Source organism: Sus scrofa, chromosome 8 (genome assembly GCF_000003025.6).
Source record: "Sus scrofa isolate TJ Tabasco breed Duroc chromosome 8, Sscrofa11.1, whole genome shotgun sequence".
Classification (NCBI taxonomy): Eukaryota; Metazoa; Chordata; class Mammalia; order Artiodactyla; family Suidae; genus Sus; species Sus scrofa.
Window position 1 is genome coordinate 31,048,932 of NC_010450.4, and position 27,474 is coordinate 31,076,405.

The following is a 27,474-nucleotide window of genomic DNA, read 5'->3' on the forward strand; positions in this document are numbered from 1 at the left end:
AACCCGCAATCTCATGGTTCCTAGTCAGATTCGTTAATCACTGAGCCACAAGGGGAACTCCTTATTTTACGTATGTAAGATTTAGGTAATCTCATAACAATTACTTTAAAATAGCATATATATCATAATCTTAAGTGATATTGGAGATAAGCAGCAACAGTTTCCTTGTTTTCTTTACACACTCAAGGGGAAAAAAAGACCCACACGTACTTCCAGTACACAAACAGAAACATGAGACCAATAATACATTTTACAATTGAAAAGCAGCTGAGAACTTTTGAGAAGTAACCCTATGTGATCCTTTTAGGAAATGACAGCAGAAAGAGAAAAGAAAATGAATTATTTGTGTATCCTTCACAATGTTTCAGAAATTTCTGATCAAATCCATGCTACCACTATAAGTTGATATTACTATTACTACTACTACTCATTTACTAGTTGGTAAGTTGTTTAGTACTCTTTTTTTTTTTTTTTTTTTTCTTTTCTTTTTAGGGCCACACAACAGGGCATCCGGAAGATCCCAGGCTAGGGGTCAAGTTGGAGCTACAGCTGCTGGCCTACACCACAGTCACATCAATGCAGGATCCCAGCTGTGTCTACAACCTACATCACACAGCTCACGGCAACGCCAGATCCTTAACCCACTGAGCAAGGCCAGGGATCAAACCCGCAACCTCATGGTTCCTAGTCGGATTCTTTTCCACTGTGACAGGTTGGGAACTCCAGTTGTTTAGTACTCTTTTTTTTTTTTTTTTTTTTTTTTTTTTGTCTTTTTGCCTTTTCTAGGGCTGCTTCCCTCAGCATATGGAGGTTCTGAGGCTAGGGGTCTAATTGGAGCTGTAGACGCCGACCTCTGCCAGAGCCACAGCAATGCAGTGGCTGAGCTGAGTCTGCGACATACACCACAGCTCACAGCAATGCTGGATCCTTAACCCACTGAGCAAGGCCAGGGATTGAACCTGCAACCTCATGGTTCCTAGTCGGATTCATTAACCACTGCACCACAACGGGAACTCCGTTTAGTACTCTTAAATTATATCAAAGAAATAAGGAAACAGCCCCTATTCTTGAGCAGTTTATAATTTATTAATCTTATTATACAAACTTAAAAAAAGTTGCAGTTATAGATCTCCTTTTTTCATACTTTTTTTGCATTTTGATAATAAAAATATCTATTCATTTAAAAAATAGTATTTTTTCACATATACAGTATCCCTTCTTATATATTTTGTTTTCCTAGCTAATGAAAATGACTCCTGAAAGGATTTAATACTATCATCATTCTTTTTGCAGCTGCAATCAGTATTAGATAAAACAATAAAACACATCTCTCATAAGAAATAATTTCCAAAGGTTTAACTTGCATGTTAGTGACTGGTTCTTTTGGATTCCTGGACCCAATTCCAATATTGGCGGGGGGGAGCAGCAGTGCCCCCCGCAATGAACAATTCTCTGCATACCAACAGAGAACCACCCCCCAACTCTCCCACTTCAGATGCCAGCTGCAAGCCCAGGCTGTCACTCATGCTTCTGACTGGCTGTAGATGAGGGTCTGGGGACCTCTTACTTGGACATTAGTTGCCAGTTGCAAGTCCAGGTTTGCCTATACTTCTGACCAACTGGCTATAAATCAGAGGTTCCCACAACCCCTTGGGCTGAATTAGTTTGCTAGACTGGCTCACAGAAGTCATATAACACAACAGCAAGAAACATTTTTCTTATTATTTTTAATTTATATTTATTTTTTATTTATTACTATTTTTCTTACTATTACTAAATCTATGTGGTTTTTATTAAAGTACATAACTCAAAAAAAAAAAAAAAAAAAAAAGTATAAAACTCAGGAATAGCCAGATGGAAGAGATGCATAGGACAAGGTATCGGGAAAGGACTCAAACTTCCATGCCCTCTATGAGCTCAAATCTCCACATGTTCGCCAAACCAGAAGCTCTCTGAATACTGTCCTTTCAGGGATTTATGGAGGCATCATTACCTAGGCATGATTGATTAAACAAATTATTGTCCATTGGTGACTGAAGTCAATCTCCAGTCCATCTCCCCATGAAAAGTTCCAGCCCTCTAATGACGTAACTGACACCACTGGCAACCATCCTCCATCCTTAGGTCCCAAAGTTACCTCATTAACATAACAAAAGGCACTTAGGACAGGTCAAGGTTTTTAGGAGCTCAGTACCAGTAATGTGGACAAAAACCAAAAAAATATATATTTCTCATTATAAGTCACAATACCACAGCTGGGTACCACTCTTCTTAAACTATAGGTTATACTAAAAGAAAACAGAAAGCACTCTATGACTGTTACTTAATAGCATAAGTTACCATCTCTCCTCCTACTGTTCTTTTCTTCTCTACCTCCTCCAGGAGACATAACTGTGCTAATATTTACCAACAAGGCCTGAATCTACGATTTCTAAATATAACTGCTGGAAGCTACATGCACATGGTTACTTCTCCTATCGTGAAAGTATCTCCTTCGATATCCAGTCATCCAAACTAGAAATACAATAGTCACTCGTGACACAGTGGTCTAATTCCTACTCATCCTTTAAGAATTTAAGTAGAATCACCTATTTGAGAACAAGCTATTTCCATTTCCACTCTAGACTGGGATGGCTGCTGTTCCTCTGCATTACCAAAGCACATGATTCTATCAGAATACTTAGCCCACTTGGGTTCTCTACTGAAATATTTGCCTGCCTCTGTGGTCACCTAGAGTGCAACTTTGGTGATAGAGCATATATAATACAATTTACTAAATTATGTAGTGAATTATAATGGTGTAGGCTTGAACATGGGAAAAAGTAAAATTTGGACTTCTGAAGATATAATACATATCCAGATATTTCCATAAAGAAGGATGAAATAGCAAGCAGAGCTGAAGCTCTGACAAACTGACAAATAAGTGGTCCTCCTCCAGAATCAAGATGTGAAACTCAGAAGTTCTCATTGTGGCTCAGCAGTAATGAACCCAACTAGTATATATGAAGAGATGGGTTCAATCCCTGGCCTCACTCAGTGAGTTAAGGATCTGGTGTTGCCATGAGCTATGGTATAGGTTGCAGATGAGGCTCAGATCTGGCATTGCTGTGGCTGTAGTGTAGGCTGGAAGCTGCAGCTCTGATTCAACCCCTAGCCTAGGAACTTCCATATGCCACGGGTATAGCCCTAAAAAGACCAAAAAAAAAGAAAAAAAAAAGATGGGGAAACTCAAAACTGCAAATCTATATATATAGCACGTTATTTCAACACCGCTGCTCACCCTCTCACTATATCATCAGTAGAAGAGTTAGTAGGCAGAAATCTATATCTTTCTCCCCTTTTGTCTCAGTTTCATTCCTGAAAAAATTTTAGCAAAAGTCCTTTGAGAAAGGACTATGAATAATGTAAATTGTGGATATTACTTAAATATCCTCTGAATAACCTCCCCTACAAAAAAAGTATCTATACCTTGCTCTTTCTAGTGCAAGTGCAGTCTTCATTTCTACTTTCTTGGTTGCTATAATTAATTTGTCATTCTAAGATGTTTTGGTTACAACATCTGTTCTGCATAGACTTTTTGGATTTGGAAATGCTTGTATACAAATAGTAGGAATCTGTGTTACTGCAATTTTTCAAACTTAAGCTCAAGTCCTTTTTTTTCTCAGACTAGAAAATACCACTTGGTTGTTCATTCTCAAGGTCCACATTTCTTGAGCAGTACTCAATTTGTACTGGTTCTTGCAAACTGATGGAATGTATAGAAAGAACACTATCGTGGATCTATGAATCTGGACTTGATCTGCAGCTCAGCCACTATAACCAACTGTGAAACACACTGGATTAGAAGCTTCACATCCTTAAAATTCAATGTCCTTATCTGTAAAATGAATTATCTCTAAAGTATTTTTGAGCTATTTCACTCAACAATCCATTTATATTAGTAGATACTTGGTAGGACACAGTATTCTAGAAGCGGGAAAATCTAAATGCCAAAGAAGTAAATGAAACCACCCCACTCAGAAGTGCAAAGACTGGAGTTCCCGTTGTGGCACAGTGGTTAACGAATCCGACTGGGAACCGTGATGTTCGGGTTCGGTCCCTGCCCTTGCTCAGTGGGTTAACGATCCGGCGTTGCCGTGAGCTGCAGTGTAGGTTGCAGACTCGGCTCGGATCCCGCGTTGCTGTGGATCTGGTGTAGACCGGTGGCTACAGCTCCAATTCGACCCTAGCCTGGGAACCTCCATATGCCGCTGGAGTAGCCCAAGAAATAGCAAAAAGACAAAAAAAAAAAAAAAAAAAAAAAAAAAAAGAAGTGCAAAGACTGAGGTATTCTAGGCCCTTGCATATCTATGTCCCTAAGCCCTATGGAAGAAACCTAAATTGGTTTCCTCCTACCTCTTCCTAATTACTACCTTTTTCAGACCTGCTTGGGACCCTCTATTAACCCTACTAGACTGGGGGGGGGAACCCTACTCCTTGCTCCCAGATGACTTTGTATATTCATCTATTATAGTCCTTAACCCTTATCACATATTTCAATAATAATTCTGGAGTTTCTACTGTGGTGCAGAGGAAACAAATCTAATATCCATGAGAATGCAGGTTCAATCACTGGCTTCACTCAGTGGGTTGGGGATCTGGCGTTGTTGTGAGCTGTGATGTAGGTCACAGACTCAGCTCAGATTCTGAGCTGCTGTGCTGTGGCATAGGCCAAATGCTGCAGCTCCATACCCCTGGCCTGGGAACTTCTGTATGCTGTGGGTGTGGCCCTAAAAAGCAAAAAATTAAAAATAAAAATAACATTCTACTTTAATTCTTCCTAGAACAAAGTTAAACATAAATAACTGATTTTCTTTCTCAATCATCTCTGTAAGTCTGGTCCCAAGCACAGTGCCTGTTACATATGTATAATACTATAGAAACACAATTTATTTAAATCCTAAACGGCAGTGCAGGACCATGTGTTAGGATACACACACACACACACACACACACACACACACACACGAATGATATATACCTCTCTTTTGTCTTTTTAGGGCCACACCTGCGGCATATGGAAGTTGGCAAATTGGAGTCTGCTGTCTACACTGTGGATCAAACTTGTGTCCTGATACTAGTCAGGTTCATGACTGCTGAACCACAACAGAAACTCTGATATATATATATATATATATATATACCTCTTAATAAACCTGTGAGGTTGTAAATATTTATATATGAAAAAAATGAGCTTCAAAAATACTGACGAACTTACTAAAGGTCATACTGGTAGTGAATGGTGTAGATGAACAGAAACTGTCTCATGTTAAATGAAAAGTTTTCTTTAAAATAGTCTAAAGACAGAATGAAGACAAAAGCCTAAAAAGGAATTACCTTAATCCATAAATGTGTAAATGGCAATGTAACTATTACTGATTTACCAAGAAGGACTTTTCCTGGGCTAATACATGGGAGAAGAAAATCCATATACATACACATACACATTTAGTAAATTCTTATTTACCTAATGAATGTAAACATTCATTAAATACAAATACATTCGCTAAATACAAAACATTTTATCTTGCTCAATTCCTAGGGCCAATCTCCCTGGCTCTAGTGTTTTCCTTGGAATTGGGCTGACGAGTGGCAAGTAAAGAGAACCATGTTGACCACAGATATACTCTTCGGTAATTTAGAGCTCACAATACTGTCAAACTCACACCAATAAAATAATCTATGTGAAGTGGGCATTAATGAGATACAGGTTTTTATATGCAAAGCTAGGAGAACAAATATAAAAGTATAATTTACTAACCACACAAACATCTGCCTGTTTGCATGAACAGGTTGGGCTGATTAACAACTCCAACTGAGACCGCAGTTTCTCATCATCACCGAGAACCTGGTTAAATTTTTTCACAAAATCTTGTGCTTTCCCAGGATCAGGCAAATTTTCTATAAAATTAAAGAGAATCAACATTAGAAAAGAAAAACTACTGTATTAAACTAAAAGCAAGATGTCTTAAAAAATAATGCTGAGCCATCAAAGGGACAATCAGCCTGGAGTTCCCGTCATGGCTCAGCAATTAACAAACCCAACTAGCATCCAAGAGGACTCAGGTTGGATCCCTTGCCTCAATCAGTGGGTTAAGGATCTGGCATTGCCATGAGCTGTGGTGTAGGTCGCAGAAGCAGCTCAGATCCCACGTTGATGTGGCTGTGATGTAAGCCAGCAGCTGTTGCTCTGATGGGACCTCTAGCCTGGGAACCTCCATATGCCATGGGCATGGCCCTAAAAAGCAAAAAAATAAAAAAAGACAATCAGCCTATCTAGTTCTTAGAAGTAAAACTATTAAGAAGAGGATTATTTTTTTCTTAGTATTAAATTGATAGTCGCTTTTAGTAAATTATTTGATGTTTACTATAATGGAGGGAATAGACATACTTACTTGCTATGGTCATCAGTTTTCCAAACATGGCAGAACAGTTAGCCTCTGACTGAAATTTAAAACAAAAACAAGTCATACATGCTAATAAGTTTCTCTAAAGAGACCTATACTCGGTATTGTAAATTCTTTAAAGTTAAAAAAAAAAATCCAGGGGTTCCTATTGTGGCTCAGTGTAAATGAATCTGACTAGCATCCATGAGGACGCATGTTTGATCCCTGACCTTGCTCAGTGGGTTAGGGATCTGGTGCTGCTGTGAGCTGTAGTGCAGGTTGCAGACACGGCTCAGATTCTGTGTTGCTGTGGCTGTGGTGTAGGCCAACAGTTACAGCTCTGACTCGACCCCTAGCCTGGTGGAACCTCCATATGCTGTAGGTGCGGCCCTAAAAAGACAACAACAAAAAAAATCCGTCGTAATCTACCCACTAGAAAATGGCTTACCGTATGGACACCCTATATTTATAAAGAACTATGGAGTAGCAAAAATAATTAAGTTAGCACAAATAGAAGGAAAGGAGGTGTCAGCAGGAAGGTATTTTAAAATTTTCCAAAGCATATGTAACTTTCATGGAGAAATTATCTTGCCAGATGATTGAACGGGAGATAATGAAAACAATTACCATATCAAAATTACTGTGAAACTGTACACCAAAGAAAATTAACCAAAAATGTGGAGAGTAGAAAAATTTTCTTTCTGAATAGAGTCCTATTAGCTATTTCGTGGCCCATTGATTACAATATCACTTCCCTTCCCTCTATTAGAAAAGAGTATTACCTTATTATTAAATCTGTATGAAATTTGAGTAATTTGGATCAGAAATGGGTAAACTATGGTCCCATGCACCACCTGCTTTTGCTAAAGTTTTACTGGATCCCAGTCACGCCCATTTATTTATGTACCATCTAGGACTGTTTCTAGACCACAAATGCAGAGTTGAGCAGTACACCAGAGACTGTGAAGTGGGAAAGCCTAAATTTTTACTATCAAGTCATTTACCAAAAAATAATTTGGAGTTGCCCAGTGGCTTAGCAGGTGAAAGATCTGGTATTGTCACTGCTGTGGCATGGGTTCTATCTTTGGCTTAGGAACTTCACCATACTGCAGGCATGGCCAAAAATTTAAAGTTTGACACCCTCCCTGATTTGTTAAATAAGGCAGTTTATTATTTATTTATTTATTTTTCTTTTTCAGCTGCACTCACAGCAAATGAAAGTTCCTGGGCCAGGGATTGAATCTGAGCTGGAGCTGTGACCTATAGCTCAGGTGCATCAATGCCAGATCCTTGAACCACTGGGCCAGGTGGGGCATTGAACCAGCACTTCCACTCAAACAAGCTGGATCATTAAGTCACTGAGCCAGAGTAGGAACTCCCTGACAACCCTTGCTTTAGCATTTGTGGGCCACTGATGAGTCTCTGTGTATGGCTCCCAACTAAGAATACCTATTATAGCAATACATTTAGAAGTATATTAAGAATAGACTTGTGGTTGTCAAGGGGGAGGGGGAGGGAATGGGATGGATGGGGGTGCTTGAGGTTAATAGATGCAAACTATTGCCTTTGGAATGAATTAACAATGAGATCCTGCTATGTCTGGTCACTTATGATGGAGCATAATTACGTGAGAAAAAAGAATGTATATATGTATGTATAACTGGGTCACCATGCTATACAGTAAAAAATTGACAGAACACTGTAAACCAGCTATAATGGAAAAAAATAAAAATCAGTACATAAATATACTGATTTTTATATACTGAGACTATATACATCTATATATAAAGAGACCATGAAAAAAAAGAGACACCATTTTATCTATATATAAAGAGACCATGAAAAAAAAAAAAGTATATTAAGAGTATTCAAGTTTCTTTTCCCTACCTTCTAGAAAATGTCAGGCAGAATTTCTTTGTTAATTTGACTTTGGCATATTCAAAGGATTGATACTGTATTTGATACAGAGTCTACACAGAAGGACCAAAAATCACGCAACAAAAAATTTATGACCTTTAATATAATTTTACCTTGAGGTTTAAATTTTAAAATGGATAAACTATGTATAAATTCTTAGTCTAAAATACTTGAAAAACTGGAAAATACCAATTGTTTGCTTATGTTGGAAATTAAGATTTTGTTATATTCATGTGAAAAATAAAGTTACCTTGGATAACTACAGAAATTATGTTTAACTGACATATAGAAAATAAAACAGGGAGTTCCCGTCGTGGAGCAGTGGTTAACGAATCCAATTAGGAACCATGAGGTTGCGGGTTCGGTCCCTGCCCTCGCTCAGTGGGTTAAGGATCCGGCGTTGCCGTGAGCTGTGGTGTAGGTTGCAGACCTCGGCTCGGATCCTGCGTTGCTGTGGCTCTGGCATAGGCCGGCGGCTACAGCTCCGATTCGACCCCTAGCCTGGGAACCTCCATATGCCGAGGGAGTGGCCCAAAGAAATAGCAGAAAGACAAAAAAAAAAAAAAAAAAAAAAAAAAAAAAAAACAAAGAAAGCAGGAGTTCCCGTCATGGCGCAACGGAAACTAATCGCACTAGGAACCATGAGGTGGCCGGTTCAATCCCTGGCCTCGCTCAGTGGGTGAAGGATCTGGTATTGCCATGAGCTGTGGTGTAGGTCACAGACACAGCTGGGATCTGGTGTTGCTGTGGCTGTGGTGTAGGCTGGCAGCTGTAGCTCTGATTGGACCCCTAGCCTGGGAATCTCCATATGCCGAGGTGGTGGCTCTAAATGGCAAGAAACAAACAAACAAACAAACAAAACCCTTGAGATACTTTTTGCTTACTTCATTATACATAACTACAGAAATATTAACGACTACAACAACTGAATTTAAACAAATCATGAACCTACTGTAGGTTGCTTGTGCAAATCCAACAGTTCTCGTACATGACTTCTAAGCATGTTCTGACACTTCCACATTTCATTGAGAGCTCTGTAAATAAAGTTTGGAATATGAAAAAAAAATATATAGAAGAACAACACTGGTAACTAGTCAACCTTACTATGTTTCTTACTGAATTGTTCAGAAACACCATTCTTCTACACCTACCTAAAATTTTAAGCACCAGAAAATTTATTCATTAGGATTAAGATAGTTTAGTTTAAAACAATAAATACAAGCCTTCTTATGAGAAAATATTTGAGAAGTTTAGAAGGATGAATAGGATCTTGCAGGTAAACTGTATAAATTAAGACATTTTAAGCAGAGGTAGCCAGAATGTTCTGCTACAAAGAAAGATAAAATGTCATCAAAGTGCATGGCATGAACAGGAAAGTTAAAAAAAAAATTATGGGCTTGGGGTACAGAGTATGAGTTGGGAGTAAAAGGAAACTGGCACACTCCATAGAAAAGGATCAGATCATGAAGGCCTTTTTTGCCAGGTTATAGGAATATGCATGAAACAGTGTATTTGATTTCAAAAAATGAATTTCTTCAAAAAGATATGGAATCAGGATGCCAAATTTAAATTAAGCTTATTTATTCTAGATGCTTTTCTCTCGCTGAAAACAGATTTTCTTCTCTCACAAACCCACTCTGTAATTTCAGGTTCCTAGAGGACCTTTGGGTAATTAATCTATCTCTCAGTACTCCTTGCCAAATATTTTGAAATATAAACAGAGACTAAGACCTTAGGCCAGGAGTTTACTACAAACAGTGAACATTATGAACCACTTGCAAATCTTTTTAAAAATGATGGCTAATACCTGCTAATATGATGCACCAAGGATAGGTTACTCCGTGGACTTTTTGCTGCAAATGTGTAATCTCAATGTAATAGTGAGGAAACACTGGATGAACCTAAACTGAGAGAACAGTCTACAAAACAATTAACCTATGCAATAATCTTCTGAAAAATGTCAAGCCATAAAAGGCAAAGAAAGACTTAACAATGGTTCCAAGTTAAAAGAGACCAGAGACATGACAAACCATGTAATGGGTAAGCCTAGAAAGGGAAAAAGTATTCATAAAGAACATTATTTGAACAATTGAGGAAATGTGGATGTACTATGGGTTAGACAATACAGTTATCAATGATCTGTCTCTTGATTTTGATATAAAGGTATTCTATTTACATAAGAAAATATCCTTGTTCTGGGGGAATATAAACTAGGTATTAGAAGTAAAAGAATCCAATGTCTGCAAATTACTCTCAAATGGTTCAGAAGAGCAAAGGAACCATAAACAAACGGCTAATGTTTATGTTTTAAGAAAATATGTACCTAAAATATGTGCAAGTGGCAACATAAACCATAAACCAACAAGGGCTTCATCTCCAAAATATACAAATAACTCACACAACTGAGCAACGACAACAACTAAAAAACAACCCAATCAACAAAGGGGCAGAAAGCGTAAATAGACATTTCTCCAAAGAAGACATACAGATGGTCAACAGGCACATGAAAAAATGCTCAACATCACTAATTATTAGAGAAATGCAAATCAAAACTACAATGAGGTACCACTTTACACCGGTCAGGATGGCTGTCATTAATAAGTCTACAAATAAATGCTAAGAGAGGGTATGGAAAAAAGGGAACCCTTGTACACACACTGTTGGTGAGAATGTAAATTGGTACAGCCACTATGAAAAACAGTATGGAGGTCCCCCAGAAAACTAAATATAGAACTATCATATGACCCAGTGATCCCACTCCTGTGCATATATCTGAACAAAACTATAATTAAAAAAGATACATGCACCCCTATATTTACTGTATCACTATTCACAATAGCCAAGACACAGAAACAACATAAATGTCCATCAACAGATGAAGAGATTAAGAAGATAAGGTACATAAATACAATGGAATACTACTCAGCCATTAAAAAGAATGAAATAATGCCATTTGCAGCAACATGGATGCAACCAGATATTATCATACTAAGTGAAGTCAGTCAGAAAGACAAATACCATATGATATCCTTATATGTGGAATCTAAAATATGGCACAAATGGACCTATCTCAAAAGAAAAGAGATGCATAGACATAGAGAACAGATTTGTGGTTGCCAAGATGGAGGCGGGAGAGGTGCTATGGACTGGTAGTTTGGGGTTAACAGATGTAAACTATTACATTCAGAATGGATAAGCAATGAGGTCCTACTGTACAGCACAAGGAACTATGTCCAGTCTCTTGGGATAGAACATGATGGAAGATAATATAAGAAAAGGAATGTGTATATATGTATGACTGGGTCACTTTGCTGTACGGCAGAAGTTGGCACAACATTGTAAAAACTGTAATTTCAAAAAATGTTAAACAAATGGTTCAGAAGAAAATATGTATATAAAATATGTACAAATGGAAACTGATAAAGCAAATGGTCAAAAATTATTATCTGGACATAAAGGACATCACAAAGCTTTGTATTATTCTTGTAACTTTTCTGTAAATTTGAAATTGTATGACAATTAAAGGCAAAATATACGTATATTTAATAACTGAGGTTCTTATTCAGAAGAATCAGAATTCTCAATGACAGGAGTCATTTACTTTTTTAAAGCTTTATTAATATAGAATGCCCATACATTCTAAGTGGCCTGGGACAATTAAAGTTATGCCAGTTGTCTGAACAAAATTATTAATAGTACCTTTCAATCTCAAAAAGACCTCAGTTTGGGAGTTCCCATCGTGGCACAGTGGTTAACGAATCTGACTAGGAACCATGAGGGTTCGATCCCTGGCCTTGCTCAGTGGGTTAATGATCCAGCATTGCCGTGAGCTGTGGTGTAGGTTGCAGACGTGCTCGGATCCTGCGTTGCCGTGGCTCTGGCGTAGGCTGGCGGCTGCAGCTCCAATTGGACCCCTAGCCTGGGAAGCTCCATATGCCACAAGAGTGGCCCTAGAAAAGGCAAAAAGACAAAAAAAAAAAAAAAAAAAAAAAAAAAAATCTCAGTTTGGACAATCAATCATATGGTTATTCTACATAGGGTGATTTGGACATGCTCTTCTAACAAAGAACAAGTTCTCAATTCTTAGGCTTAGTATGGTAAAGCTCCAACAGTATGATTTAGACCCAGTCAATAGGTAGACAAAAAATAATCCTGACACAGAGATTGCTGGCTCAGTTGCCAAATATGCCTATGCATATAGGAATATTTTTGCTTTTAACTACTATCATAAAATTTTCTCTATAAATATTTATTTGAGGTTCCTGATTGAACTAGAAGCAGCAACAATCCCATCAATAACAATTAATTAGATAAGATGATGTAATTTTATAAAATCTTCAAGAAATATTCCAAACAATTGTATAAAAAGTAACTTACTTGACAGCATTTGGATCCAAACTAGCATATAAATAATACAAGCATTTCATCCTTTCTTCTGTTTCCAGGTTGTGGGGAACAAGATACTGAGCAAAAATTTTCTCTACCAACAGTCTATGAAGCAAACAAAAAAATCCCAAGTAACAAAATCATTCTGTCTTATAGAAGCAGTATCTATTTACGTTTTAACTGACTCCTGCATAGATACCATAGAAATGTTAATACCTATGCATGAAAATACAATGGAAAGGACCAGTATTGATCAATGCTTTCCCTTGCAAGAAAGTTTTAAATTTAGAGCTCCAGTTGCTAATTGTGGTTTTATGTTTTGTCAATATGAAACATTTGTTCTAGAAGGCTTATGTTTTATTCCTAAACACAGGGTGTTAAGCTGTTTGTTCTTCATCACTCTGGAGCTACAGCAAATTACTTAACACATACCCAAAGCTATGATCTCAAATTAGCTATTCTTGGAAGTTCCACTGTGGTGCAGGGGAAAAAAATCCAATTAGTATCCATGAGGATGTGGATTCCATCCCTGGCCTCATTCAGTGGGTTGGGGATCTGATGCTGCTGTGAGATGCGGTGTAAGTCACAGACACGGCTCGGATCCCAAGTTTCTGTGGCTGTAGTGAAGGCTGGTAGCTGTAGCTCCAATTTGAGTCCTAGCCTGGGAACTTCCAGAAGCTATGGGTGTGGCCCTTTAAACAACAACAACAAAAACCCCCCCAAAAAACCCCAAACTATTCTCGGAATTCTCCTTTTGCTCCACTGGTTAAGGATAAGGCATAGTTACTGCAGCATTGTCACTTGGGTTACTTCCACATGCCACGTGTGTGGCCAAAACAAAAACAAAGAATAGCTATTCTCAAAACAAAACAAAACCAAACATTAATCTTGGCTCATTGCCCTTGTTGTCATGTAGTAAAATCAGGGGGATCTCCTTCACCTTCCCGAAAATTTATCTTTTCCTATGTACACTGGTTTCCTTGTTTTTTAGATAGGAAAACTCCTTACCAACATTGGAATATACTTCTTACTAAGCTTATATTGACTATTCAACATTACTGGAATAAGAAAATACAAAGGCTCTTCATTAGTTAATGAAATATATATCCAATGGTGTCAGTCTAACTCAATAAATTGCAAACAATTCTGCAAAAACCAAAATCATTACTATAATCTAATACAGACTTATAAGCAACATTCAGAAAATGAAAACAACGTTAAGTTCTCATCTCAAGAAAAGAATCTTGTAACTGTACAGGGATGGATGTTGGACTTACTGTGGTGATCATGTGGCAAAAGACATAAATATAGAATCATTATGTTGTACACTTGAAATACAATGCTATGATGTCCATTATACCTCATTAAAAAAATACATTCTATTGGTACCTAGAGTGTTGTAAAATGGAAAAGTAACTGGCAGTTATTTGTTTTGGCCACACACTATATTGCTGGTCATTGCCTGGCTATGGGTGCTTTACACTTATTATTTTTTTAAATTCACGTCACAGGAGTTCCCTTCATGGCAGAGGAAACGAATCCGACTAGTAACCATGAGGTTGTGGGTTTGATCCCTGGCCTCGTTCAGTGGGTTAAGGATCCAGCGTTGCCATGAACTGTGGTGTAGGTCACAGATGCAGCTCGGATCTGATGTTGCTGTGGCCGTGGCAAAGGCCAGGAGCTGTGGCTCAGATTGGACCCCTAGCCTGAGAATCTCCAAATGCCGCCAGTGCAGCCCTAAAAAGAGGGGAAAAAAAAGAAAATTCACATCACAATCTTGTAAGGAAAGCTTTATTACTACTCTTTTGTTGGCTGCACCCATAGCATGTAGAAGTTCCTGGGCCAAGGACTGAACCCATACTGCAGCTGCGACCTGCGCCACAGCTGGTAGCCATGCTGGATCCTTAACTTGCTCTGTCACAGGGAAACTTCCTAATATGATTGCTTTATAGATAAAATCAAGTGCACAGAAGTTAAGTTATTTGTGCAAGAAAGGCAGAAAGAACATCTGGTCTCTGGTCTGAGTCTAAGATCTTATGCCTATTTCACTATTACGCTAAGTTACAATCTGGCTAGAGTCTTATTTAAACATGGTATGCCTAAACATGGAAAAAGTGTTTTATAAACCTGGAAACTAATTTTTATGAAAAAAGAGAAATACATTGAAAAATTAAAAGTGCTTTTATAGTCAACCACTTTACCAATATATTAGACTCACTTGTCATCGATGCTATTCTGATAATATATATGCAAAAGTTTGTCTTTTATCCAGCTGACTTTCTCTGCAGCTTCCTTTCCTGCTTCACCATGAAGACAGTATTTCTTATAAAGCTGAGCCAGACCCATCATAGCTTCTTTTCTTACTCGCCACTAGAAAGTATAAAGTTTATTGGATGAGATAGATACCAAACTTTATAGTACACTAATCTGCAAAAACTGCCATTTCTTTACTAGGTTGCACAGATCTACATGCACATAAATTGGCACAATATTTATTTTCATAAGAGGCAAATAAATGACTTAATTTTGAGTAAGTTCCTATTTAGATATCAGACTGCTTTCCAAAATTATCCAATGCAAATACTGCTAAATCATCTACCAATTTTTTATTTCCCTCCAAGACAAGCAATAATAAATCTTATTAAGATTGCATTTGATTCTATCTAAAAAAATTTTGGCCAAGATTTAGAAGTGATTAAAAGGTAAAAGGGAAAGTGTATAATTCTCTCTGCAAACGAAAGCCCTATCATCTGACATGTTTTATCCTAGTATATATCTTTTGATATTTAAGCAGAACAAGACTAAATTTCAGTATCAAGATCTTAGAATTACAGGAGTTCCCCTTGTGGCTCAGTAGAAACGAACCCAACTAGTATCCATGAGGACGCGGGTTTGATCACTGGCCTCACTCAGTAGGTTAAAAAGATCCAGCATTGCCGTGAGCTGTCACGTAGGTCGCAGACAAGGCTTGGATCTGATGTTGTTGTGGCTGTGGTATAGGCTGGCAACTGCAGCTAATTCCACCTCTAGCCTGGGAACCTCTATATGCTGTGGGTGTGGCCCTAAAAAGAAAAAAAAAGAAAAAAGATCTTGGAATTACAAAGTTGCAGAGTACCTTAGTGATCATCTTACTGTGAACTTCTTTACTTTGTAGACTAAAAGGGCATATAATTTACCTAGTCACATCCTAGTCTGTGAAAGATTTTTTGGCACTTAAAGAGACTGAAATGATTTACTAGGAGGAAAGAAAGGTGATAAAAGGAGGGTGGCCAAAAAAGGAGACTATAAAAATCTAGAGTTAGAACCATAATAGTACAATATAATAATCATCAAAAAGGATATTGGTCTTAATAACAAATCAGAGTATACCTATATTTGATTTAAATTAATACTTTCTTTTTTTTAATTTTTTTTTTGTCTTTTTGCCTTTTCTAGGGCCGCTCTGGCGGCACATGGAGATTCCCAGGCTAGGGGTCTAATTGGAGCTGCAGCCGCTGGCCTACACCAGAGCCACAGCAACACGGGATCGGAGCCAAGTCTGCAACCTACACCACAGCTCACGGCAACGCCGGATCCTGACCCACTGAGCAAGGGCAGAGATCGAACCTGCACTGCAACCTCATTGTTCCTAGTCAGATTCATTAACCACTGTGCCATGATGGGAACTCCTAAATTAATACTTTCTTATACATTTTGGGGTAGAATTTTCAAAAGAAAATAAATCTGGGGGTATAATTTTCTTTTTTAGGCTATTTAGTAGATGGAATGAAACTCTGTTCCCATGTAATACATAACAGATGCCTTTTGACATGTCTAACATGAAACCAAAGACTGTAAGCAGCAAAACTAAAGATTTAAGTCCTTTTCCCACATTTTATAGAAAAAAAAATTCAGAAAGGCTATACTCAAGGTCATTTAATTCAAAATTATGAACAATTTTTTGGTCATTATGCCAAAATCCAGTTCCCAAAAATGTTCAGTAGGTGATTATTAGACCATATCATATAGTCTCAGCAAGAATCATTTATTAAACTCTTCCTGAAACTATAGACAATCACTGACAGAAGTAGGAGTGAAATATTTCTAAAAGGAGGAAATAATACAAATGGCAATACCTGAAATTGGGGGATGGGGTTAGTTAACAAAGAACCAGTAGGGACTGTCATTTCATTTAAATTAAAGCCAAGGGGAAAAAAACTCTTCAGAATTATAATTATTGACATAGTTGAACAAGTTGAGTGGTGTCCACTTTATTTATATGCCTCCTACAACTATTTCAAAAGAGCTTAAAAAATATATCTTGCTTTTGCTGTAGAGCAGAAATTGGACAACACTGCAAATCAACTGTATTTTAATAAAAAACTTAAAGAAAAAGAATGCATATTGCTATATTTCACAGCCGAGAGATACTACTTTTCTACCCTGATATTATAGCTAAATTACATGTTTTCAGGAGGGTAGCAGATTTTCAAGTACGCCTTAGATAAAATAGCAAACTGCAAAGGCAACTTTATTAACTGCTATTACTGTTCTTAGTATTACTTTTATCAATCCACATTTTTAACTACATCCGTATGGAGGAAATCACACAAAAGCAATGATAAATAAACATCATTTCTACCCTTATTTTAGCACAACAGTACAGAAACACAACTTTCATAGGAGTGTATTTTTTTAGTTCAATGAATCCAGCTAAGTTATATGACAGTTACTTTTGAAAATGCTAACCATATAAGAAATAAATGCAGGTGATCAATCATTATTACTTTGAAATTCATCATGAAGTGAAAAGGTAAAATAAAACTTTAATTCAGCTGTTCTTTTCGTAAAGGTACGCTAAAAGACAAATCCATACCTAAGATTTGAAAAGCTACAGAATCCAATGTATTCATTTGTAAAGATAATTAAAAGATACACAGGAAACATACAAATAATTAGCTCTTTATTTGGTAATATATTAATTTAACTTTCACACAGAAAAACTTTAAATAATAGAAAATAATTTCTATTGTATTTTGCTAACAATGTAAACACAGTAAATTACAAAAGAATAAAATTCTTCAGATTTTACCCGTTTGTCCAGTGTTCTTTCCCTTACAAAGCCAAGTAGCTGATCATTTACTAAGGCAAGATCTCTTTTGGCAGCTGTTATTATAGTAACAATGACATCATGACGAATAGCTTCTTCTGGATCATGTGATCTAACTTTCAAATATTCTGAAAGGAGAAAAAAATTAAGGTAAATGTTAGCTATAATATTCATTTATCTTTACAATGACCAAAAGGCACCTAATGCTTTTAAGCTTATGACTGTACTAAAACAATGACTGTAAAATGTGGCATAAATTTAAAATATTTTATTTTTGAGGTGGTAATATTCTATACAATAACAAAATAAATTATATAACACACTATTTATTACTGCAAAGTTACATCTTGATAAAATACTACATTTTTCATTAACTATTCCAGAAAGTCAAATTATAGCACAGTATCTGATTTATACAGTTTAGAATTTAACAATATAATTAAAAGACTTAAAAGAAAAACAGTAAAAATGCTTATAGGTATATAGCTATATATTGTACACTATAAAATAATAACATTCTATATCTGTAAAAAATATTCCTAAATAATTATAATACAAACAAAAAAGTTATTTCCTCTTTTTGCTAAGTAGCATTTTTTTTTCTGGAAGCATCCACAAAATATGGAAGTTCCTAGGCCACGGATCAAACCTGTACCACAGAAGTAGCCCAAGCCACTCAGTGACAATGTGGGATCCTTAACCCACTGTGCCACAAGAAAACTCCACCGAACAGCATTTTTGAGAGCAGCTATTTATTTGATACTACCAAATAAGTAAGTTCAAATGCTCCATGTTCAAGTGAACAATGAGAAATTCTAGTCTAGTTCAGAAAATAATCATTTTCCCTCTTACTACTAGATGTTACTCCATTTAATTATCACATAGATATAATGATCTGTGCCCAAATCTAAAGTCTTTACTTTCTCAAACTATGATTTGCAAAAAATCCTAAAGGATTACAATATGAAGATTTCAAATGTAATTTTATTGTATAAACATGAAATCACTTACTAGCCCCTGAAATAGAGACCTGAAATAGTGCCAGAGTTAAACCTATTCACAAGCCAAAGTCAAAGGCCACATCTAAAACATATTTGTGTGATTACTCTCATATTTCAATAAACCAGTTAGCTTACCTGTGAGATCCTTTGCTAAATCTGGATGATTCATTAAACAATGACTGGCAAATTTCACACTTTCTAATCTTACAGGAACATGAATATCATTAAATCTACACAGGAAAAGATTGCTAAATATTAGTTGTAAGACAACAACTATTTTCAAATGATGTATATCTAACAATACATAAATGTGATTAGAAAATGTGTTATGATAATGACAGTTAACATATTCTGAAGGAAGACTATAAAGTAAAAAGATACATAATTTCACAAAAAAACCCATATATATATATTTTTTACTTTCTAGGGCCATACCCATGGCATATGGAAGTTACCAGGCTAGGGGTTGAAACAGACCTGCAGCCGCCTGCCTATACCATAGCCACAGCAATGTGGGATCTGAGCCGCATCTGCAACCCACACCATAGCTCTCTGCAATGCTGGATCCCCAACCCACTGAGTTAGGCCAGGGATCGAACCTGCATCCTCATGGATACTAGCTGGATTCATTTCTGCTGTGTCACAATGGGAACTTCCACAAAAATGGTTTTTAAAATAGAATTTTTTCACCATGCTAAAACAAAACCCAGTATAAACACATTCCCCAACCAAAACTACCTACTTTGAAGAACCAAAAATTGGAGCTTAAGATTTAGGCTAAAATACAAAAAATACATATTCAAAATCCACAAAATACATATTCAAAATACTAGAAAAATAGTTTAATAGGAGGAAAATACTAGAGGGATGTGAGATAAAAAGCAAATAATATATAAAAGGCAGAAGTTCAAAGATGAGTACATGAAATACATGTGCCATATTGCCTTGCAGCAAAAACATTTCATATGGCTGGGACCAACACGTAACGGCAGTATATTATAATAGTTTAATAAATATGAAATTCAGTATGTAGACTCAAAACTGTATAGAGTAAGGCTAGGCTGACCAATTCTCAAATCTTTTATTGGGCAATTTAAAAGCATATTCATGAATTATAAATAATGTGATTTTATTATTTTACCTCTTAATCTCCCTTGTACCCATTTCCCCCCCCACCAAGAAATTACCTGTTTGTTCTCCTTATTTTTAACTCTGCATCTGTTTTGTTATGTTTTGTCATTTATTTTTTTATTTTTTATTTTTTTATTTTATTTTGTCTTTTTGTCTTTTCTAGAATGCTCCCGCAGCATATGGAGGTTCCTGGGCTAGGGGTCTAATAAGAGCTGTAGCCGCCAGCCTATGCCAGAGCCACAGCAACGCCAGATCTGAGCCACATCTGTGACCCACACCACAGCTCATGGCAATGCTGGATCCTTAACCCACTGAGCAAGGCCAGGGATGGAACCCGCAACCTCATGGTTAACCACTGAGCCACGACGGGAACTCCTACTTTGTTTTTCAGATTCCACATATAAGTGAAATCATACAATATTTGTCTTTTTCTGTCTGACACACTGCACTTGGCACAATACCCTCTAGGTCCATCTAGGTTGTCCCCAATGGCAAAATTCCACCCTTCTTTATGGATGAGTAATATTCCGTTGTATACATAGATATTCCGCATCTACTTTATCCATTCATCTTATGATCGGGCACTAGGGTTGCTTCCATATCTTGACTGTTATAAATAATACTATAATAAATATTGGGCTAGTACAATATCTTTTCTGAATGGTGTTTCTGTTTTCTTCAGATAAATACCTAGGAGGAGAATTGCTAGATCACATGGTTTCTTAATAGTTCTATTTTTACCTGTTTTAGGAACTGCCATACTGTTCTGAATAGTGGCTACACCAATTTACATCCCCATCAACACTGCACCTAAGTTTCCTTCTCTCCATATTCTTTCCAACACTTGTTATTTGTTGTCTTTTTGGTAACATCCATTCTGACAGGTGTAAGGTGATATTGTGCTTTTGATATGCAATTCCCTGGTATTAGTGATGGGGAGCATTTTTTCAGGTGTCTATTGACCATTTGCCTATCTTCTTTGGAAAAATATGTATTCAGATCCTCTACCCAACTTTAAATTATGCTGTTTGCTTTTTTGATGTCAACATGTATGAGTTCTTTGTATATCTTTTTACTAACCCCTGATGACATATATCATTTGCAAATATCTTCTCCAGTCAGTAGGCCTTTTCGTTTTGTTGATGGTTTCTTCGCTGTGCAAAAGCTTTTTAGTTTGACGTAGTCCCACTTGTTTATTTTTGCTTTTTGCAATCACTGCTAGAGGAGACATATCCAAAAACATACTACTAAAACTGTGTATGTCCTGTTTTTTTTTATAGAGGTTTTATGGTTTCAGGTATTAAATTTAAGTCTTTAATTCATTTTGAATTTATTTTTGTTCATGGTGTGAGTGAATAATCTGATTCTTTTGTGTGTGGCTGTCCAGTTTTTCCACCACCATTCACTGAAGAGGCTATCACTGCCTCTCTATAATCTCACCTCCTTTGTCAAAGAAAATTGTCCATATAAGTGTGGGTTCATTTCTGAGCTCTATTTCTGGCCACAACACAGTATGCAGAAGTTACTGGGCAAGGGATCAAACCTGAATCACAGCAGTGACCCAAGCCACAGCAGTGACAATGCCCAATTCATAACTACTAGGCCACCACAGGACTCCCTATCATACTGTTTTGATGACTATAGCTTTGTAGCATAATTTGAAAACTGGAACTGTGATACCTCCAGCTTCTTTCTTCTTTCTCAGCATTTAGTTATTTGACAGTCTTTTGTTGTTTCTATACAAACTTGAGAATTATTTTAGTTCTGTGAAAAAGGCCACTGGCATTTTGATAGGGATTATACTGAATCTATAGATTGCCTTGGGTAAAATGGTCATTTTAACAATATTAATTCTTCCAATCCATGAACACAGTATATTTTTCCATCTCTGTGTTACCTTCAGTTTGGTTCATCAGTGTCTTACAGTTTTCCAAGTATTGGTCTTCTGCCTGCTTAGGTAGGTTTACTCCTAGGTATTTTATTCTTTAGGATGTGATTATAAATGAGATTGTTGGAGATACTGTTATGGCTCAGTGGGTTGGCTTAAGAACCTGACTAGTACCCACGAAGATGTGGGTTCAGTCCCCGGCCTTGCTCAGTGGGTTAAGGATCTGGCATTGCCATAAGCTGTGGTGTAAGTTGTAGATGCAGCTTGGATCTGGTGTTGCAGTGGCAGAGTCCGAAGCTGTAGCTCTGATTCAACCCCTAGCCCAAGAACGTCCACATGCTGCAGGTGGGGCCCTAAAAAAGAAAAGTAAATAAATAAATGAGATTGTTTTCTTACTGAGAGTTCACTGTTAGGGTATAGAGATATGATGGATTTCTGCTTTTTTTTTTTTTTTTTGGCCATGTTTGTGGCACATACCTGGGCTAGGGACGAAACCCACGCCACAGCAGCGGCCCAAGTTGCTGCAGTGACAATGCTGGATCCTTAAACCACTTCACACAAGAGTACATGCACACATTCTGTACAGATTTGTGTGTCCTACAACTTTACCAAATTCACTGATGAGCTCTGGCAGTCTTCTGGTGGCATCGTTAGGATTTTCTATGTATAGTATTATGTCGCCGGCAAATAGTGACAGTTTTACTTCTTCCTTTCCAATCCAGATTCCTTTTACTTCTCTTTCTTCTCTGACTGCTATGGCTAGAACTTCCAAATAACTAGAACTATGTTGAATAACAAAGGTGAGAGTGGGCATTCTTGTCTTGTTCCTGATCTTAGAGGAAATTCTTTGAGCTTTTCACCATTGGGTATTATGTTAGCTGTGGCTTTATCATGAATGGCTTTTGTTAAGATATGTTCCCTCTATACCCAATTTGTGCACAGTTTCTATCATAAATAGATGCTGAATTTTGTCCAAAAGTTTTTCTGCATGTATTGAAAAGACCATATGGTTTTTATTCTTGAATCTGTTAATGTGATATACTGCACTGACTGACTCAGTTCAAGAATATTGGACACATTCTTGCATCCTGGGGATAAATCCTACTTGATCATGGTATATGATTCTTTTAATGTATTGTTGGGTTTGGTTTGCTAATATTTTGTTGAGGATTTTTGAATCTACATTCATCAGTGATACTGGCCTTTAGTTTTTCTTTTTTTGTGTGTTACCTTTGTCTGGTTTTGGTATCAGGGTGATGCTTGTCTCACAGAATGAGTTTGGTATCCTTCCCTCCTCTGCAATTTTCTGGAATAATTTGAGAAGGATAGGTATTAACTCTTCTCTACATGTTTGATAGAATTCACCTGTGAAGCTACCTGGTCCTGGACTTTTGTTCGTTGGGAGTCCCCCCCACCCCTTTGGCTGCACCTATGGCATCCAGAAGTTCCAAGGCCAGAGATGGAACCTGTGCCATAGCAGTAACCAGAAACACACCAGTAACAATACTGGATCGTTAACTGCTGAGCCACATGGGAAAGCCTTTTGGGAGTTTTAAAATCAGTTTCAAGTTCAGTACTTGTGACTGGTCTTTTTCATATTTTCTATTTTATCCTAGTTTGATCTTGGGAGACTGTACCTTTCTAAGAATGTGTCAGTTTCTTCTAGATGGTCCATTTAACTGGCATATAATTGCTGTAGTAGTCTCTTATGATCCTTTGTATTTCTGTAGTGTCAGCTGTAACTTTTTCATTTCTAATTTTACTGATCTCCTGTCTTTTCTTTCCTTTTTTTTTTGTCTTTTTAGGGCCATACCCACAGCATATGGAGGTTCCCAGGCTAGGGGTCCGATTGGAACTGTTGCTGCCAGCCCATGCCAGAGCCACAGCAACGCCAGATCCGAGCTGCATCTGCGACCTACACCACAGCTCACGGCAATGCCGGATACTCAACCCACTGAGCGAGGCCAGGGATCAAACCCACAACCGCATGATTCTTAGTTGGATTCAGATTCGTTTCTGCTGAACTACGACGGGAACTCTTCTCTTTCTTGATGAGTTTGGCTAAAAGGCTTATCAATTTTACCTTTTCAAAGAATCATCTTTTTTTTTTTTTTTTTTGGTCTTTTTGTCCTTTTAGGGCCCTACCCGCTGCATATGGAGGTTCCCAGGCTAGGGGTCTAATTGGAGCTGTAGCCACCGGTCTACACCAGATCTGAGCCACATCTGCGACCTACACCACAGCTCATGGCAATCCCAGATCCTTAACCCACTGAGCAAGGCTAGGGATCGAACCTGCAACCTCATGGTTCCTAACCAGATTTGTTTCCCGTGCATCACAATGGGAACTCCAAAGAATCATCTTTTAATTTCATTGATCTTTTCCATTATTTTCTTCAACTCTCTCATTTATCTCTGCTCTGATATTTATGGTTTCTTTCCTTTTACTAACTTTGGGTTTTCTTTGCTCTTCTTTCTCTAGTTGCTTTAGGTGTAAGGTTAGGTTGTTTGAGATTTTTCTTGTTTCCTGAGGTAAGATTGTATTGCTATCAACTTTGATCTTAGCAATACAATCTAAGGGGGAAGTCATGATATATTTTAAAATCATCAGTGTCCTATACTTGAAGGAATCTTGTCTTTTTCATTGCTGATGCATGATTTGCTCTACTACTAGCCAATGCAATTAGACAAGACAAATGCACCAAGAATAAGAATTGGAATGGAGGAGATATGATTGCAATAGAGGTCACTGACTTCTGAGAAACTTAAGAAAATTAACAACTTATTTTAATGACATTATTTTAGCACACACAAAAAGTAAAATGTGTTATGTGGGTAAATAAAAATAAGCCATTTTTGTAAATAATTTGTTCCATAATTTATTCTCTAAGAAACAGCAACACAGGTACTAAAAAATCAAAGACATATCAAAGTTTTGTTATGTGTGATTTTAATCAAGTGCAACATACTGACTAGCCTCTAAAATATAAAAATCAGAGTCCATAGAATTGTATGTTTTCTTACCGTCCAAGAAAACACTGCCACAGAGGACGATTCTGTGTTGCCAAATCAGAATCTTTAGAACCAAACAATTTGGCTAGAAGTCGAACAACAGCTAATCGCTCTTCTCCATCATTGCTCTAAGGAAAAAAAGAAAATTAAGCCCGAGGATTTATTCATCAGATTACTAAAAATAACATGAAACGTTCCTGAGAAGCTACAATTTCATATTTCTGTTTATAATGAGAGAAACTTAAAAATATCACATTTTCTCACTTATAATGCAGAAGCTGATATGATTCTACATTAGATCACCTTGGAGTTCCCGTAGTGGTGCAGTGGAAACGAATCCGACTAGGAACCATGAGGTTGCAGGTTCGATCCCTGGCCTCGCTCAGTGGGTTAAGGATCTGGCATTGCCATGAACTGTGGCGTAGGTGACATATGTGGCTCGGATCTGGTGTTGCTGTGGCTCTGGTGAAGGCCAGTGGCTTCAGCTCTGATCAGACCCGTAGCCTGGGAACCTCCACATGCTGCTGGTGTAGCCCTAAACGACAAAAAAAAAAAAAAAAAAAAAAAAATTAGACCACCTGGTTCTTTGCTCTTATTTCATACCCTTCCAAGTGTTAATTTACACCTACTTCACTGCTTGCTTGCAATCTATACAGATGTAGAAATATGAAGATAATCATTCAATTCTAACATTCTCTATGAGTCCTGGAAAAAATTCTGTGAAGGGCACAGCTACAAATAATTCGTGCTCTAATTCTATAATTTGAGCTGCAACACAAACCCAGTATCAATTAAGGTTTTTTTTTTTTTTTTTTTGTCTTTCTGCCTTTTCTAGGGCCGCTCCCGCGGCATATGGAGGTTCCCAGGCCAGGGGTCTAATTGGAGCTGTAGCCACTGGCCTATGCCAGAGCCACAGCAACGCAGGATCCGAGCTGTGTCTGCAACCTACAACACAGCTCATGGCAACGCCGGATCCTTAACCCACTTAAGCAAGGCCAGGGATCGAACCCACAACCTCATGGTTCCTAGTCGGATTCGTTAACCACTTCGCCACCACGGGAACTCCTCAATTAAGGTTTTGACATGTGAAGTTTTAATCAAGGATCCCCTAATGACTGGAGAAGATGACATTGAAGAAAATCATGATTTAGGAAAACTCATTTTAATAGAAGAGCATGAATCTTACTTAAGAGGACCTAAAAGGCCAGATAAATAGAACACTACATAAAAGGAAAACTTAGAAGTTTCCACTGTGGTGTAGCAGAAATGAATCCGACTAGTGTCCATGAGGATGCCAGTTCGGTCCTTGGCCTCGCTCAGTGGGTGGGGGATCTGGTGTTGCCATGAGCTACAGTGTAGGTCACAGATGAGGCTCAGATCCCTCATTGCTGTGGCTGTGGTGCAGGCCAGCAGTTGTAGCTCTGATTTGACCCTAGCCTGGAAACTTCCATATGCCATGGGTGCTGCCCTAAAAAGAAAAAAGAAGTATTAAAACATTTTTGGTTTTGTACCTTTAAAGCATACCTATGAAAATACCAAATCATATCAGTGAAGAAGAGCCAGGTATAAGATAAAAGAGTAATTGAAGGAGTTCCCACTATAGGCCAGTGGGTTAATGATGCAGCTTGTCTCTGTGGAGGAATGGGTTTGATGCCTGGCCCAGCACAGTGGGTTAATGATCCAGTGTTGCTGCAGCTCTGGCTTGGTTTCAATCCCTGACCCAGGAACTTCCATATGCCAAAGGGGAAAAAGACACACACACACAGACACACACACACACACACAAAAGGGTAACTGAAGACTGTGGCTGTGGTAAAATGAAAAGCTCATAACTCATTGAAGAGATGTTACTACTACTCAGTTCCAGCCATTCTGTACCATGTAGAAATAAGGGCCCAATGGTGCCAAATCATCTGATTTTTCTTTAAAAAAGAAGAAATTGCATATATCTAGATTTTTAAACAAAATCTGCTTTTAAAATTTACTCACCCATTCAATGTTAGCAACTTTTTTTCCCCCTCAAGTCTTTTTTTTTCATGACAGTGTGGCATATGGAAGTTCCTGGGGCTAGGGGTTGAGTCAGAGCTGCAGCTGCTGGCCTTGGCCATAGCTACCGGCATTTGCCACATCTACAGCAATGCTGGATCTGAGCCCCACCTGCAACCTATGCAGCAGCTTGCGGTAATGCCGGATCATTAACCCACTAAGTGAGGCCAGGAATCGAACCTGCAGCCTCAAGGACACTCTGGATTCTCAATCTGCTGAGCCACAATGGGAATGCCACAACTTTTTTAAAAATAGAAAATTCTTTGTATGAGACTTTTAAAATAAAATTTATCAAATGAAATCTTTTGGGGGGCTGGATTCAGCTCTTAGCAACCTGATATAGGTCAATGAATCTATAGAAGAATGAGGTATGCACAATAAATGTAGATTAACTTCCTCCTATTTAATTCCACGAATGGAAATCCTAAAGTCCAGTTTCTGATTCCTTCCCATCATCTATACGGCAGTCTTATTTAAGGATTAAGGAGGCTTGACTTTCAGACTTTATGAGTACATTAGGAGAAAATGCCTTAAACCTAGAAATAATGTGATATGGAACCTTCTCTAGGCTATTATTGAAAT

At 37.6% G+C, this 27,474-nt stretch overlaps 1 long non-coding RNA gene across 11 annotated transcripts in view; it reads right to left on the minus strand.

The window, feature by feature from the left end:
- The window catches only part of PDS5A, a 145,966-nt gene that overhangs the window by 60,566 nt on the left and 57,926 nt on the right, over positions 1 to 27,474 (minus strand). For all 11 annotated transcript variants that reach the window (XR_002346613.1, XR_002346606.1, XR_002346612.1 and 8 more), the window contains 8 exons: positions 24,859 to 24,974; positions 18,954 to 19,048; positions 17,800 to 17,945; positions 14,947 to 15,098; positions 12,720 to 12,833; positions 9,295 to 9,376; positions 6,435 to 6,483; positions 5,801 to 5,940 (listed from right to left, as the gene is read on the minus strand). This is a non-coding gene — a long non-coding RNA (PDS5 cohesin associated factor A). The remainder of the gene's footprint in view (positions 1 to 5,800; positions 5,941 to 6,434; positions 6,484 to 9,294; positions 9,377 to 12,719; positions 12,834 to 14,946; positions 15,099 to 17,799; positions 17,946 to 18,953; positions 19,049 to 24,858; positions 24,975 to 27,474) is intronic.